The sequence below is a fragment of the Propithecus coquereli genome, unplaced genomic scaffold (assembly GCF_000956105.1).
Source record: "Propithecus coquereli isolate 6110/MARCELLA unplaced genomic scaffold, Pcoq_1.0 Scaffold68, whole genome shotgun sequence".
NCBI lineage: Eukaryota > Metazoa > Chordata > Mammalia > Primates > Indriidae > Propithecus > Propithecus coquereli.
Genome location: NW_012152840.1, coordinates 7912069 through 7927574, shown reverse-complemented (window position 1 = coordinate 7927574; position 15506 = coordinate 7912069).

Below are 15506 nucleotides of genomic sequence, written 5' to 3'. Positions count from 1 at the left end.
CCACTGGAGACAATGAATGTGACACAAGAGTAAGCAGCTTTGCAGCAGGGGTAACCCCAATCGTCCAAACTTTGGTGGTGGTTAATCGATCAGCTGTTGTGTGTTGCCCTCCCAGGGCCAGGCAGGGCTTTCTTCAGAGCTGGGCTGACTCACTTCCCAGGGCAGGGCTGCGGGCACTTGCTGATGACCTGGGGTAATTTGACACTAGACTGGAATAGCCTCCTCAGAGAATGGACCACCTTCTCCCACCCGGTCCCCCTTGGTGGCTGTTGGCAGGATGTGGCAGCCTGTGCCTTCTACGTGAAGGGCTGGGCACTGCTGGGGTAGGGACAGAGGCAGCCTGGTGATCTGGCCACGTGCTTGGCTGCCTTTAGCCAGCACACTTCCTGCTGTCCCCTGTGCCTGGCATCTGACAACGACTTGTCAGCTCAGCATCAGATTTCACCACTGTTCTGATTTTCCATTCCTCTGTTACCTCCTGTCCCAGCTTCACCGCAGGCCCAACAACTGGACATAGCTTGGTGTTTCTGGATATCTTCTTAGAGATAACTCTGACTCATCATCCCTGCATCACATGCCCCGCCCCCCATCCTATAAGCCAATCAGCATGTGAGGATGCTGGTTTTTTTCCATAAAGCTCTTTGGCTGCCTTATTGTTGATATTGAGCCATTTCAGCAAGAGAGATTCACTTCATAGGAGAACTATGTGATGTTCCAGTATGGTCAGGAGCGAGGAAAGATTTCCATCCGTGTGGAGCAGAATTAAAGAAGAAGATGAAATGGTGTTGTTCCCCTCCCCGCTTTGTGGCAGACCCCACCCCCACCCCGAAGTGCTGGGCACGCCCCAGGATCATTGAGAACAGCAGGGCTCTGCACTTGGCAGAATTCTGTTCTGTGGAATCACAGAGAAGCTGTTCCCATTTTTCTTCGAGCACTGTAGGGAAATGACAAAATCCAGGGCTAGAGTTTTCACAGACTAAATAGAGTTGGAATGGATCTGAGAGCTCGTTGGGCCAAGGGGTGGCAAATATATTTTATTGTGTACCAATTGCAATTGATTGGGAGGGGCTGCGTGAAGCTCTGTGTTAGAATCCCACTTTGAACTCAGGGGGAAATGGTACCCTGGTCTTATAGTCACATCTGTCTTGGGCATAGGATGGGAGAATGGCCATTTGTGGCCATAAATTGCCACCACTGACCCAGCTCAATTCTCTCCATTTCTGGAAAGGAAACCAAGTTCCTGTGAATGAGAAGGGCTTTCCCAGTTCACATAACTTGTTAGTGGTAGATTTAAGAACAGAACTCAGGTCTTCTGGCTCTATTTCAGTAACATTAATTCAATCCATTTTCATTCTTACAGGAATAGACACTTTGAAAACAAGTACGTCTGAGTTCAAATTCCCAATCCATCATTTACCAGCCGTGTGACCTTGGGCATGTCACTTAATGTCTCTGTGCTTCACTTTCCTCATTTGTAAAATGGAATAAAAACACCCATTTTATTATTGGGAGGATTAAATGTGATTCTGGAATGTGTAGATTAGGGCTTCCCATAAATGTTCAGTGTGTTTCCTTTTTCCACCGGGAAATGGTATGCATTCCTAAGATGACAGTCTTGGGGACAGTTTGCACACCACGGCAATGATTTAACTGTGTACTTGTAGATCTGGTTTCCTCTCCTGTGAACGAAGGATTTGGGACCAGATTACCTTGAAGTCTCCCCCAGCTCTACAATGTCTATGACTGTAAGTGACTTTAAAGGATTTTTCTTTCTTGTTTTTAATATGCTTCGCTTTATTGGATCCTCTCAACACCTCCAAGAATTGAAAGCATTATACCAAAAAAGGCAAAAAAAGACTTCAGGCAAAGCCAATTTAGGATCTTGGGAGCAGACACAGTATTAGATTAGGATTCTGGCGACTGGGTGTCTAATAGGCTGCCTCCGATACCTGTGTAAAAGCTTTCTGGAGGTAACAGCTCATTTGCCCTCATGAATAGCAACAAAGAATATTTCTTTAGTTGTTTCTACGAGCCAGTACTTGGTAAATGAGCCCTGGAGGATTTTCTGGAGTCAAAGGTCTTTCCAGATGCAAAGGCCGTTTTCAGCACTCTAATCTCTTCTACGCCGTGCAACTCATGGCCAGAGACTGCAGCATGTCACACTGCATTGGAGTAATGGATTTTCTTCTCTGCCTTTCAAGGGCAGGAAGTGGTCTGGGTCCATGTAGTGTCCTAGCACTCTGCACAGGCCTAGGACATGGAAGGTGGCTGACTTTGTTTCTAGGGCTTGAGGAAAGCTGTCCAAGCCTTAGCCATGGCTAGGGACTTGGAACATGCAAGGCCCAGGACTGGGTTAGTCTGTGACTCTGGGACCCTGGCCCCATCATTTCCTCTTGCATCCTTTTGACTTTTCCATGCATTAAAATGAGGAAAGATGCTAAGTGACCCTCTGCTCTTGAGGCAGTGGCTAAATGGGCCAGCAGGAAAGGCTGCTGCCTCTTTGACAGGGGGCCGGATAGACCTGTAACACATTAGTCTGAACAGCTGTACCTCGTCTAAAAGCCATTTCAGGTGAACCAAAGCTTCTGTCCCTAGGAGGAAGGGAGGGAGCGAAGAGAGAATCAGGCCCAAAGAGCTGGGTGCAAGTGAGATTTATAAATAGGAACATGGAAACTCGTGGAAGAAGCCAAGAGAGGCAAAGGAGAATGGGCGAGTCTCAGCGAGACCATTCTAAGATGTAAATAGCTAACGAGACAGGGGCCAAATTTCTCGGAGACTCTTTGAGGGCTATTATATAACGGTTTCCCCGCACCAGGATCACAGAAGCAGTTTGTAGCTGGAAAGAGAAGCATAGACAGGAAGGAAAGAAAGCTTTGGTGCTCACCTTTGTTCATTCATTTATTCAAGCAACACTTATTCACAGCCTCATGTGCACCCGACTCTGCTAGGCATAGTGGAGACGACCATACTGAAGGCACTGTCTCTGCTTCCAAGATGCCAGAAATGTAACCAAGGAGAAAGACATATAAATAGTTACAGAGGCAACTGGGATCATCACTGTGCCATGACATGCACTGTCTTGTATTAAACTGTGTTTCTCATGGTGGAAGGCCATTGTTTTGCCTGCCTGGAATCCTCCGCTCCTCCTTGAAAATACATCCCCCTTCTTTTGGGAGTGTTGTTCTCCAGCCCAGCCCCTCCGCATAAGTGCTGTTTGCCTCCACTGCCCCTGCCCTGGTGATAGTCAGGGGACTGGGCACATGACCCAAGGCAGGGCAATTGGAGTTCTTCCCCAGGATTCCTCTAACTGGAGTGCAGGAAAGAAATGCTATTTTTTTTCTGGAAAGTGAACCTATAATGGAAGGCCAAGTGCTGTAAAGACAAGTCTCCTGCTTTAGAAAGACGGGCAGTTGAGAGAATAAAAGCAACAGCCAGGAAGAAGCAGAAGACATACAGACATACACACACACAGAGACACCTATGCACACACACACTCAGGGCAGGAGACAGAAAATGAGAGGGAGAGAGCAGCGGATAGTTGAGGGTCTTTGAGTCCCTGGTTCCACCCTCTGCCCTACTCTGCAGTTTGTAAACACCAACTCCTCATTCCCTTTTTCATTTTTGCTGGCTCCAATTCAGTGTCTGTTGCTTACCATCAGGTGTCCTGACTAAAGGGAAGAGAACTGGCATTAAATACCTACTAACATTCTTCTAGGCAGATGATCTGACTTAATTCTCAAAATACCCTCTGTGAGGTAGGGTTCAGGAGTCTCTTTGATACTTTGGAAAAGTGAGAGAGGTTAAAGAACTTGCTCAAAGTCATGGAGCTAACAAGAGACGCAGAAGCAAGCTATGGCGCTCTGCTCGGCCTTCAGGTAGGTCACGGGATTGAGCACATAACCACAGAGAAGGACTTGCAAATTGTGACAAGTGTTTTTTGAAAGTAAAGGGGAAGGCGGTAGAGGAAAATCCTGACTTAAACTGAAGGCTAAAGGGTGAGAAGCAGCTGTTGGCAGGAGGGAGGAGGGGCTGGGATTAAGCGCAGAAAGATAGGAGAGACTCGGCATTTGGGGCTGGGAGCAGGGACGTGGGTGAGGAGGGGCCGTGGCAGCAATGCAGTGGCTGCACTGAAGTGGAGGAGGCAGATGGCGAGTGACAGAGGGACTCAAGGGAAATGTCAGAGCGGGTCGCAGCGGGACTCCTTCGTGGGTCCCACATGGTGGGGAAGAACTGTCAAGGATGGCTCTAGGGTTCAGGGCCATAAAGAAAGATCCCCATGCCTGGGCTGACAGAGTGGGACAAAGAAGGGGACATGTGCAGGGTCCTGAGCCTCCTTGCAGTGGGGAAGCGTGAGATGGAAGAAGAAAATGAAACACACTTGGCGGTTTGACTGCTCTTTGGGGGCCGGGCTCTCTTGGCGCAGTGCGGAAGAAAACCAAATTAAATGCGGTGAAATTTGTCTTGAAAATGGAATTCCTCAGCAGGTTAGATGAGCCTGCTCCAGTTGCGGTGGTGGCTATGACAATAGCTCCCATGAGGGCTGTTTTAGAGCACAATGCTTTGCACACTTCTTCGGCTCTCAGTGTCGTTTTTTTTTTAAGGAGGAAGGAAGGGAGGGAGGGAAAGAAAGAGAAATACCATATTCCGAATATCAAAATCCTCAGTGGCTGACCAGCATCCTACACTAAGAACGTCACAGTTCGTAAAAGAGCAAAGTCACTACATCTGCCTTCTCAGGACCTTCTTAAAAGCTACTTAGATAGTTTAAAGAATCAGCTATGAAATTATTTTATTGCTTCAAATAATAATAGAAAATTCTTCACTCATCTCTTCAATCTAGTGGGGGTGGGGAACCTGCAGCCTGAAGGCCACATGTGGCCTTCTAGGTCCTTAAGTGTGGCCTTTTGACTGAATCCAAATTTTACAGAACAAATCCTTTTACTAAAAGGGATGCAGCAGAGAAAGACGAAGCTTTTCTTGCCTCCTTTGGTGCTTAAAAGAGAACAATCTTTTATTATTATTATTATTTCAGCATATTTTTATGGGGGTACAGATGTTTAGGTTACGTATGTTGCCCTGCCCCACCCCGAGTCAGAGCTTCAAACATGTCCATCCCCCAGATGGTGCGCATCGCACTCATTATGTATGTATATACCCACCCCCTCCTCCCCTTTCCCATCTACACGACACCCAATAAATGTTATTCTTATATGTGCACTTAGGTGTTGATAAGTTAAAACCAATTTGTTGATGAGTACACAATTCACAATTGCAAAGATGTGGAAACAACCCAAGTGTCCATCAATACATGAGTGGATTAATAAAATGTGGTATATGTATGCCATGGAGTACTATTCAGCTATAAAAAACAATGGTGATCTTGCACCTCTGTATTATCCTGGATAGAGCTGGAACCCATTCTACTAAGTGAAGTATCCCAAGCATGGAGAACAATCTTGAAATAAGAAGGCTTCCCTATCACGGCCTCAGGCAAGCAGTGCTGGTGTGAATTAAGCGTGGTACAGCTGCACGGGTGTGCCCCGCACAACTCCAGGGGACACTTCTCACAGAGCCGACAATGTGCCCTGTGGCCCTGGAGTGGTGTGTGTGAGACCCAGATAACTGCACACCAACCTGGCACGAGAGGACTTAGCTTGACTTCCGGCTTGGTTTCCTAATGGTGGGTGAGTCTCTGAATTAGTCCCTTTGTCTCTCTGGGCCTTGGTTCTGTTGGCTGCAAAATGGGGACAGAAAAATGAACCAGACCAATGTTTCCAAAAGCATGTTTGTTGGAAATCTCAAATCCATAGGCTATTGTTAGGTGTTGTATGGAAAAAAGGATCTCAGAGGTAAAAAAGCCTTGGATTAAAAGAAGTTAATATAGTGTGCCTTTGTTAAAAAGGACCATATGAATATGTGATATGAACCACTTAGTGGAATTAAAATTGCAGAATTTGACTGGAGTTTGACATTTTCTGAGCAGGAATTTTTTTCTTTTTGAAGAAATAACTGGTCTGTTAGCTGGAAAGTTATATATCGTTTTGTGACTAGAGCAACAGTGTGTGTGTGTGTGTGTGTGTGTATTTTTTTTTTACTTTTTTCAACTACGAAATAATGTAAATTTATTATGGTGAAATTAGAAAATACAGATCAGTGAAAAGTTAAAACCACTCAGTGAAAATAGAAATATTTATAAAATACTTCATTTAAAATGTAAAAACTAAAATCCCCCTCTACCCCATAGGAATGCATGCAGGTAACCTTTGTGTATGTCCTTCTGGAAATATTTTCTCTGCCCAGATGGGAGGATGGTGTTTGGCAGAGCTCCTGAGTCCCGCTACCACGAGAAAGTACACAGAGGCACAGAGGGCAAGGCTGGGCAGCACAGTCTTCATCACACTGAGACTTTTGCTCTAGGCCTGTGGTACTCTGGTGACCCGGCCTGGGCACACAGAGGCTGCCATCTGTCCAGGTGACATGAGCTGCAGGTGGTGGACCCCGTGAAGGTGGGCTGGGTGGGTGCCATGGCCCTTTCCCTGTGTCACAGCCACACCTGGCGCTTGGTGTCCTACTACTCTGTGGTGAGGGAAAATGCATTGCAGGACAGTAAGAGAGTGTGTCCAGAGACCCCGACCAGAGTAGGCTGAATCTTGTCACCCCCAGCCCTTCCTAGAGAGAAGGTGGCTCCCAGAAAGGAGTGCCCCTGGCTCTTGTTACCGTAGGAACCTGGAGGAATGCAGAGAATCCCTCAGCAGACTGAGTTCAAGAGGAAGAATGTGTGTGTGCATATGCACACAAGTGGGATCAGGCCACATGACAGAAGTTGTCTTTTTCTTGGGTCACTTATCCTGATGATGGAGGACAAATGCCGTTGGCCCGCATCCCCTTACAACTGCTCCCTTAAAGGACCTCTGAGACCTCACGGCTGGCAGCAATCGATGAACAGTTGTTTGAAAGATCTCTCCCGTTCCAATCAGAGGATGGAGGTGGGGATTGGCAGGGGAGACAGACAGGGACCGGGGCTGGGCTCTGAGGCCCTCCAGAAGTTGTGGTCAATCAATTTGAAGAATAGGACTTTAACCCCTTTGCGCCAGTTTCCAAAGTGTAGGATGTGCATTCCTGGTTCTACTCATGATGATTTTAGACCATCTATAGGCCAGGCATGAAAACACATTGAATCAGAGTGAGAGGACAATTTCCTTTTCGATTTTCTTTTAGTCTTTCCAATTATATCTAGAGAAACAGGCCTCAGGCACAGCGTCTTGAGCAAGCAGCACTAGCTAGTTATAATAGAATCTAATGATATTGCACAGTTTTCATAATAATCATTTTGAGCTGCCCTCAGTTGCTGCAAGAGTTATAGGAGCAGGGAAAAACCTTCCCAGTATGGGTTTTCCATTTATGGTAGTCATATAAAGTTTCCTTTTCATATGAATTTAAGTTAAAAAGTGACTACATTGAAAGAAAACTACTGAGTAAAAAATAATACAGGGGGTACACAAAGAGGACAAATATCCTGAAGATGGAACAAAAATGACTCAAGGGGACAAGAGACCAGTGAAGGACGAAATTTGACAGCTAATGAGGTGAAGATGTGCAGCTGGGTGTTCTCTGATGAGCAAAGGTCCTTTCTGCCTACCTCCTAAACCAGTTTTTCCAGAAAGATAATTGTGCACTCTGGGCCAGGTTTTCTTGTCCAGCAAAAGGAAGAGACACTTGTCTGTGATTCTCAGGTACCGTGAGGCAGGACAGAAAGCCAGATCTGGGAATGGGAAGAGAAAGGGGAATTGACGTGGCCGGCAGAGGAGGAGTGGAATTATTTGCAGTGCTTCCTTGGCCAAAGCATCCCAGAGCCTGAGTCCTTTTGTCTGCTCTGGGGAGGGAGAGAAAGGATTGGCAGTGCATTCTGGGCTGTTTTGCCCTGAGGTCATTATGGGCAAAGTTTCAGGTCCACAAACCCAAGGATTGGGGTAGGGGGCCTCTGTGTTGCCCTCTTGAGCAAAGGAATAAATATCCCGAGTTTCTCCTTAGTGTCCATCACATTCTGTCTCTGGAGTTGCTGCTATGTGGAGAGATGAAGGCCCAGCTGAGTTGTCACTTGCAGATTTGTCCCCTGTGAATGCAGCCCCTGGAAAACAGAGCAGCTGGCAATCCTGTGACATTTCAGTTTGGCTATAAAAACTTGAGGTTAATAAAAACTCCTTTCTTATTTTAAAATTATGTTCACGTTGACTAGCTCACGTTCTGAAAAGTTCTTAGAACAGTGCCTGAGGCACGTTAACCGTCATATAAATGTTGTTGTCATTCTTGTTTTATTATTATTATTTTTGTCCTCATCCCGGCAAGTAGACAAGGCAGCAGTTAATATTATAGCCATTTTATGGACAATAAAAGGAAGTCAGAGAGATTAAGTAACTTGCCTAAATTCATTTATTAAACAAATGACAGAACCAAGACTTGAAGCCAGATTTTAGGCTCAACTATAACAAAATAATGGAGCACCTGCTTTCCCATGTGGCGTCCCTTGTCACCTAATAACCCTCTTAGGCAGGTAGGCATTGGGCAGCAGTCATGGGCAAGCCTTTCGAGCAAGAGCCAGACACGGATGTGAATCCAGTTCTATAATATCACATACCAGCCCTATGACCTCGAGCTGGTTTCTTAATATTTCTGGGCCCAAAAATTTTCACTGGTGAATGGGGCCACAGCAGTGCCTCAGGGCTGTGGGTGAGGATTGAGAGAGCTATTTTGACATAAGTCTAGTGCTTAGCACACAATGGCAGCTGTTACCATCACAACATGGTCATTTTTCAGATGAGAAAACGGGCTCAGAGAACTAATGTGACTTGCTAAAGCTCTTGGGTTTCCCAACTCCTAGTTCAGCGTTCTTTACTGCCACCACTGAAATCAAGACAGTAGATTTTGCTCTCAGTGTGACTCATTAACTTAGAGATATATAGATAATAGGAGCCGAACAGTGACCTCCCAAATACAATAGCCTCACACAGAAAGACACAGAACCCTTATGCAAAAGTCTTCCTTGACTAGCACTAATTTCATTCTAGAGTCATCTTTATTTGGTTCAAGTTCTACCTGGTTTTTCTGTATCCACCGGGATTCAAATTTTTCTGTGTTCACAGATATGTTTCCATGCACCTATGTCTTGTCTCTGATTGATATAAGTGAACATGTAATTACTTCTTCCCACCACATGTCCTCCCAGCAGTGCCTACCACAATCATGGCGCGCTCTTGGCTGCATGTCTAATGGCCCGGCTTTCCTTCTACTGCCCAAGCCACAGATCTCTGCTTCCTCCCTTTACTACTTTGTTGGTCAGAGTTTGTAGTTGCAGACATCAGAGTCCATTCCAACTTCTGAAAGAAAGTTTTTTTCTTCTCTTTCTCTTTTCTTCTCACTCACAGAGTTATTGGGAGGGCTAGAAACCGGAGCTCCAGGCTTAAGCTTCTAGAACCACTCCCAGGTCCACGCTGCAGATTTGTACCATTCATGAAGCTGTGTTTGTCCCTGAGATGAGAAACCACACAGCTTTTGCTATCCCCAAAACAATGGATGCCCCGTGTCCAGCATGTGTCCTGGCATCGCTTATTTCTGGATCAAAGGGTCATGCTGGCACATCTGGTTAATCAAACCAGGCACATATCTGCCCTCAGACTGCAAGGGGGCTGGGAAATGTAGGTTTTCTTTACTCTACTCTGGGAAGGCAAGGGTCACACCAATGGGAACTATCAAAGTGTTAACGAAGCAGTATTTTGGGGATTCATGGCAAAGATATCTATTGGATCTTCAGCATCCACACACAATTGTTCAGCAAATTTCAGCAGTTCTAAATATGAACACTTTGGGGATTTATCCACTTCTCTCTACCCCATGGCAATCCCTCAGCTCGGTGTTTCCCATGTGGACAACAGCAACAGCTTGTAACTGGTCCCTCTGTCTCAGTCCCCTCTTCTCCCAGTCTCATATATGTTTCGTAGCCAGTGTTACTCCCTTGCTTAAAATCATCAATAGCTCCTGGTTGCTTTGAGAAGTGAGTTCAAACTTATTATTACGGCTGTCAAAAACCTTGGAATCTGGAGGATACTTCTCCAGGCCTTTCCATATGCTGTTCTTTCTGCCTGGGAGGCAATTTTGATGCCTGGGTACTATTTCATCATAAGAATGGACCATACTTTATTTAATCACACTGTTACTATTGGAAATCATATTGTTTCAAAATATTTGCTCTTTTAAACAATGTTATAACAGAAATTCTTTTAGCCAAATATTTTGAAATATTCTTATTAGGATAGACTCTAAAAAATAGAATTGCTAGGTCAAAGATGATAATTCTTTTCCTAAGATGTATAATATTTGCTGCTAAATTGTTAACTTTTTGTGCCTTTTAGTGAACTCTCATAAATTCCTTGAAGGCAAAGATCATTTTTATTTATCCATCTGTCCAATCAACCAATCAATATTTACTGAGAATTTACTATGTTCTAGGCACATGCTGGGGACTAAAGACACAATGATGAACAAAATCAGCAAAGCTCCTGCCTTTAAAGTAGTAGATAACTGGACAATTATATGACAATGGTAGTGGAGTTGTATCCCCTGAGAAGTCTTCCCAGATATCCTGGTCTAAGTCACTCCTTCTATTTTATTTTATTTTTTTTCTTTTAAGAGACAAGATCTCACTCTGTTGCCCAGGCTGGAGTGCAGTGGCACAATCAAAGCTTACTGAAACCTTGAACTCCTTGGTTCAAGCAATCTTCCTGCATCAGCTTCCTGAGTAGCTAGGACTATAGATGCATACCATCACACCTGGCTAATTTTTTAATTTTTTCGTAGACATAGGTCTCCCTATGTTGGTTGGTCTCAAATTCCTGGCCTCAAGCAATCCTCCTGCCTTAGCCTCCCAAAGTGCTGGGATTACAGGCATAAGCCACCAAGCCCAGTCCGGATCCTCCTATTAAATGTTTATTTTCTATTTTTTCTTTATCTTTTGATTTTGATCTAATCTTACACTTGTAGCAAAATTGGAAGAATAATACAAATTATTTTTCTATACTCTTTATCCAAATTCTCAAAATGTTATCATTTTTCATTTGATTTCTCTCCTTTTTTTTATTTCAAAATATTAAGAGGGTACAATTGTATTTGATTACATGGATAGTTTTTTTGATGCTTGAGTCATGGCTATAAGTGGTCCATCACCCAAATAGTGTTCATTGTACCCATTAGGTAGGTTTTTGCTCCTCCCCTCGCTTGATTTCTGCTGAGTTTTACTTCCCTCTGTGCACATGTGTGCTCATTGGTTAGTTTCAATTTAATAATGAGTACATGTGGTGTTTGTTTTTCCAATCTTGAGATATTTCACTTAGAAGAATGGTCTCTAGTTCTATCTAAATTGTTGCAAAAGGCATTAATTCATCCTTTTTTATGGCTGAGTAATACTCCATGGTATACATATTACCACCTTTTATTAATCTGCTCATGAATTGATAGGCACTTGGGTTGATTCTACATCTTTGCAATTGTGAATTGTGCTGCAATAAACATCTGAGTGTAGGTGTCTTTTTGATAGAAAGACTTCTTTTCTTTACAAACCCACAGCTAACATCATGCTGAATGGGGAAAAATTGAAAGCATTCCCACTAAGAACTGGAACAAAACAAGAATTCCTATTGTTACCACTTCTAGTCAACATAGAGCTGAAGTCCTAGCCAGAGCAATTGGGCAAGAGAAAGAAATAAAGGGTATCCAAATTGGGAAAGAAGAGGTCAAACTATCGCTCTTCACCAATAACGTGATCTTGTACCTAGAAAACCCCAAAGACTCCACCAAAAGACTCCTGATAAATAAATTCAGCAAAGTCTCAGGATGCAAAATCAATATACATAAACCAGTAGCATTTCTTTATACCAGTAACAGTCAGGCTGAAAGCCAAATCAAAGGCTTAATAACATTTGCAATAGCTACAAAGAAAATAAAATACCTAGGAATATACTTAACCACAGAGGTGAAAGATCTCTACAAGGAGAACTATTAAACATTGAGGAAAGAAATCACAGAGGACATAAACAAATGGAAAAACATGCTCATGGATTGGCAGAATCAACATTGTTAAAATGTCCACACTACCCAAAGCGATTTACAGATTAAATGCAATTCCCATTAAAATACCAATGTCATATTTCACAGACCTAGAAAAAATAATTCTATGCTTTGTTTGGAATGAGAAAAGAGCCCAAGTAGCCAAAGCAATGTTAAGCAAAAAGAACAAATCTGGAGGCATCACATTACCAGAATTCAAACTATACCACAAGGCTATAGTAAGCAAATTAACATGGTATTGGTACAAAAATAGAGACATAGAACAACAGAACAAAATAGACAAACAAGATATAAAATCACCTATTTACAGCCAACTGATCTTTGACAAAGCAGACAACAACATACACTGGGGAAAAGAATTCCTATTCAATAAATGGTGCTAGGAAAATTGAATAGCCACATGCAGAAGAATAAAACAGGATCCCTATCTCTCACCCCTCACAAAAATAAATTCCAGATGGATAAAAGACTTAATGTAAGGTATGAAACCATAAGAATTCTAGAGGAAAATATAGGGAAAACTCTTCTAGATATCACCCTAGGCAAAGAATTTATGAATAAGACCCCAAAGGCAATCACAGCAACAACAAAAATAAATAAATGGGATTTGATTAAACTAAAAATCTTCTTCACAGCTAAGGAAACAATCACCAGATCAAATAGACAACATACAGAATGGGAGAAAATATTCATAAGCTATACATCTGATAAAGGGCTAATAACCAGAATCTACAAAGAACACAAGCAAATCAGCAAGGAAAAAGCAAGCAACCTCATTAAAAAATGGTCAAAAGACATGAACAGAAGCTTTTCAAAAAGAGATAGACAAATGGCCAATAAACATATGAAAAAATGTTCAATATCACCAATCATCAGGGAAATGCAAATTAAAACCACAATGAGATACCAACTTACCCCTGTTAAAATGGCTTTTATTAAAAGTCCAAAACAATAGATGCTGACATGGATGCAAAGAGAAAGGAAAGCTTATACACTGCTGGTGGGACTGCAAATTAGTGCAACCTCTATGGAAAATAGTATGGAGATTCCTCAAGGAACTAAAAGTACACCTACCATTCTATCCAGCAATCCCACTACTGATTTCTCTCTTTCACTACACACAAACATATTATTTTATTTCTAAAATGTTTGAGAGTCAGTTGTATACACGATGTCCTCTTACCCACCCCCCATATTTCAGTCAGTATTTCCTAAAAACAAGGATTATTCTCTTAGAGAATGACAGTAAAATTCTTAATATATGAAAATTAATATTGATACAACACGATTATCTAATGTATAGATCTTATTCACATTCCTATCTAATATCTGTCTATCTATCTTTTCACCAATTACCCCACTAATTTCCTTTATGAAAAAAAGCAAATCCTTGATGATGTGTTGTATTCAGTTGTCATGTCTCTTTTGCCTCCTTGAATCTTGAATCGTTCTAGTTTTTCTTTGTCATTCACGACATTGACATTTTTGAAGAGTATGGGTCATTTAGCACAATGCCCCTCAATGTGATGTGGGTTTGTCTGATGTTTCCTCATGATTGGATTCAGGTTATGGATTTTTGGCAGGAATACCATAGAAGTACATTGTGTTCTTTTCAGTGGGTGATATCAGGAGGCACACAATGTCCATTTCTCCCATTACTGAGGATGTTAACTTTGATTAAGGTGATATCATTTTCTCCACCATAAAGTTACTATTTTTCCCCTTATAATTAATTATTATCTTTTGGGGAGAGCCTTTGAGGCTATATAAATATCCTCTTACTCATTAAATTGTTAACCTGATAGTTTTAACATTCATATCAATGAATGGCTGAATCAGTTATTATTATTATGATAGTTGCCAAACAGTGGTTTTCTATTTCCATCATTCCTTCTACATTTATCCATTGTCTTTCTCATTTAAGAGAGAGATTTTCCTTCTCTATTTATCCATATATCAGTATGGATTCATGAGTTCTTATTTTACTGTATGGTTTAATAATCCATTACTATGACTATTTATTGTGATGCTCAAATGGTCCCAGAGTTGGCCTGTGCTGTCCCCTTCAAGCTGGCTTCTGTGTCCCTTTGACAGATTCCCATTGTCCTTTGAGGACTTCCTTATTTCCTGGCACACTGAGATGTTTTAGGCTGATGTTTAGCAGCACGATGGGAGCATCAGGACAGTCCTAGCTTTCTCAAAACTCTTCTTGGCCCTGTGTCTCTCCCTGTTTCCCCCATCCCTGCCCTGGGGGAGAATGTTCTAGGACACAGAGCACACAAAATGTGGCTCAAGGCTCCTGACTCTTTGGCTAGTGACCTACCAGCCAGCTCTGTGTCTCATCCAACAGCCCCCTATCCAGGAACATGTCACCTCCCCACTTCTCCCCCACTGCCTAGATTTTCAAAAGCCTTGACGTTACCTCTGCCTCACACCTCTCCTCTCTGCAAGCATTGCCCTGTCCCAGACTTGGGCTGGATATTGGTTCGAACCAAATGACTAAAACGCATGTTTTGTGGTGATGATTATATGCCGAACAACAGAGTAGAGGGGATGTTTGGACTGTGGAATCCTGGCTCTGCCATTTTCTAGCTCTGGGCAAGATGCTCAACTTCTCTGAGGCTTGTTTTCATCTGTGAAGTGGGGATAATAAACACCCATCTTGAAAAGACATTGTGAAGAAATACCCAATAACACGTTTAAAGATAGTACCTAGTGCACAGCATTGCTCTCCTTCCCCTCAATGCCTCCTCCCTCTCTCCTCCTCCCTTCTCTTGTCACCTCTGTGGCCTTTTCAGATTAGCAGGAAATATTTATGAAGAAGTAGGGTTAAAGTGTGACCGTCCATTGCTCTAGATTAGAATGTTGGAAGCAGTGTTTGTCCCACACCTGAGAGTCTTTCTGAGGGAATTTGGGACAGGAGGGGACAACGGGTGTAAGATCCTTGCCTACAATGAAGCCAACTCCCCCAACCCCCACTAAGGTTAAGGGGGTGAGACCCCCTTTGGGATACACTTTTCTGTTTTATGACTTCTTTGCTCCACAAAATTGATTTTGTTTCCTTTAAATCAGTGGTTCTCAACTGGGGGAGATCTTTTCCCTCAGAGGGCATCTGCCAATGTCCAGAGACATTTCTGGTTGTTAGGACTGGAGGATGCTTCTGGTATCTAGTGGGTGGAGGCCAGAGATGCTGACAAACAGCCTGCAATGCACAGGACGGCCCCCCACGGCACAGATATTCTGGCTCCAGAAGTTAATAGTGTCACTGTTGAGAAATCTTGCTTTAAATTGATTTCACCCCAATCCCACCTTCTCCCATAAAAATGTAGAGCAGGAGAAGAAGGGGCTAATACAGATTTAGCACCCACTGTGTGTCACACTACCATGCT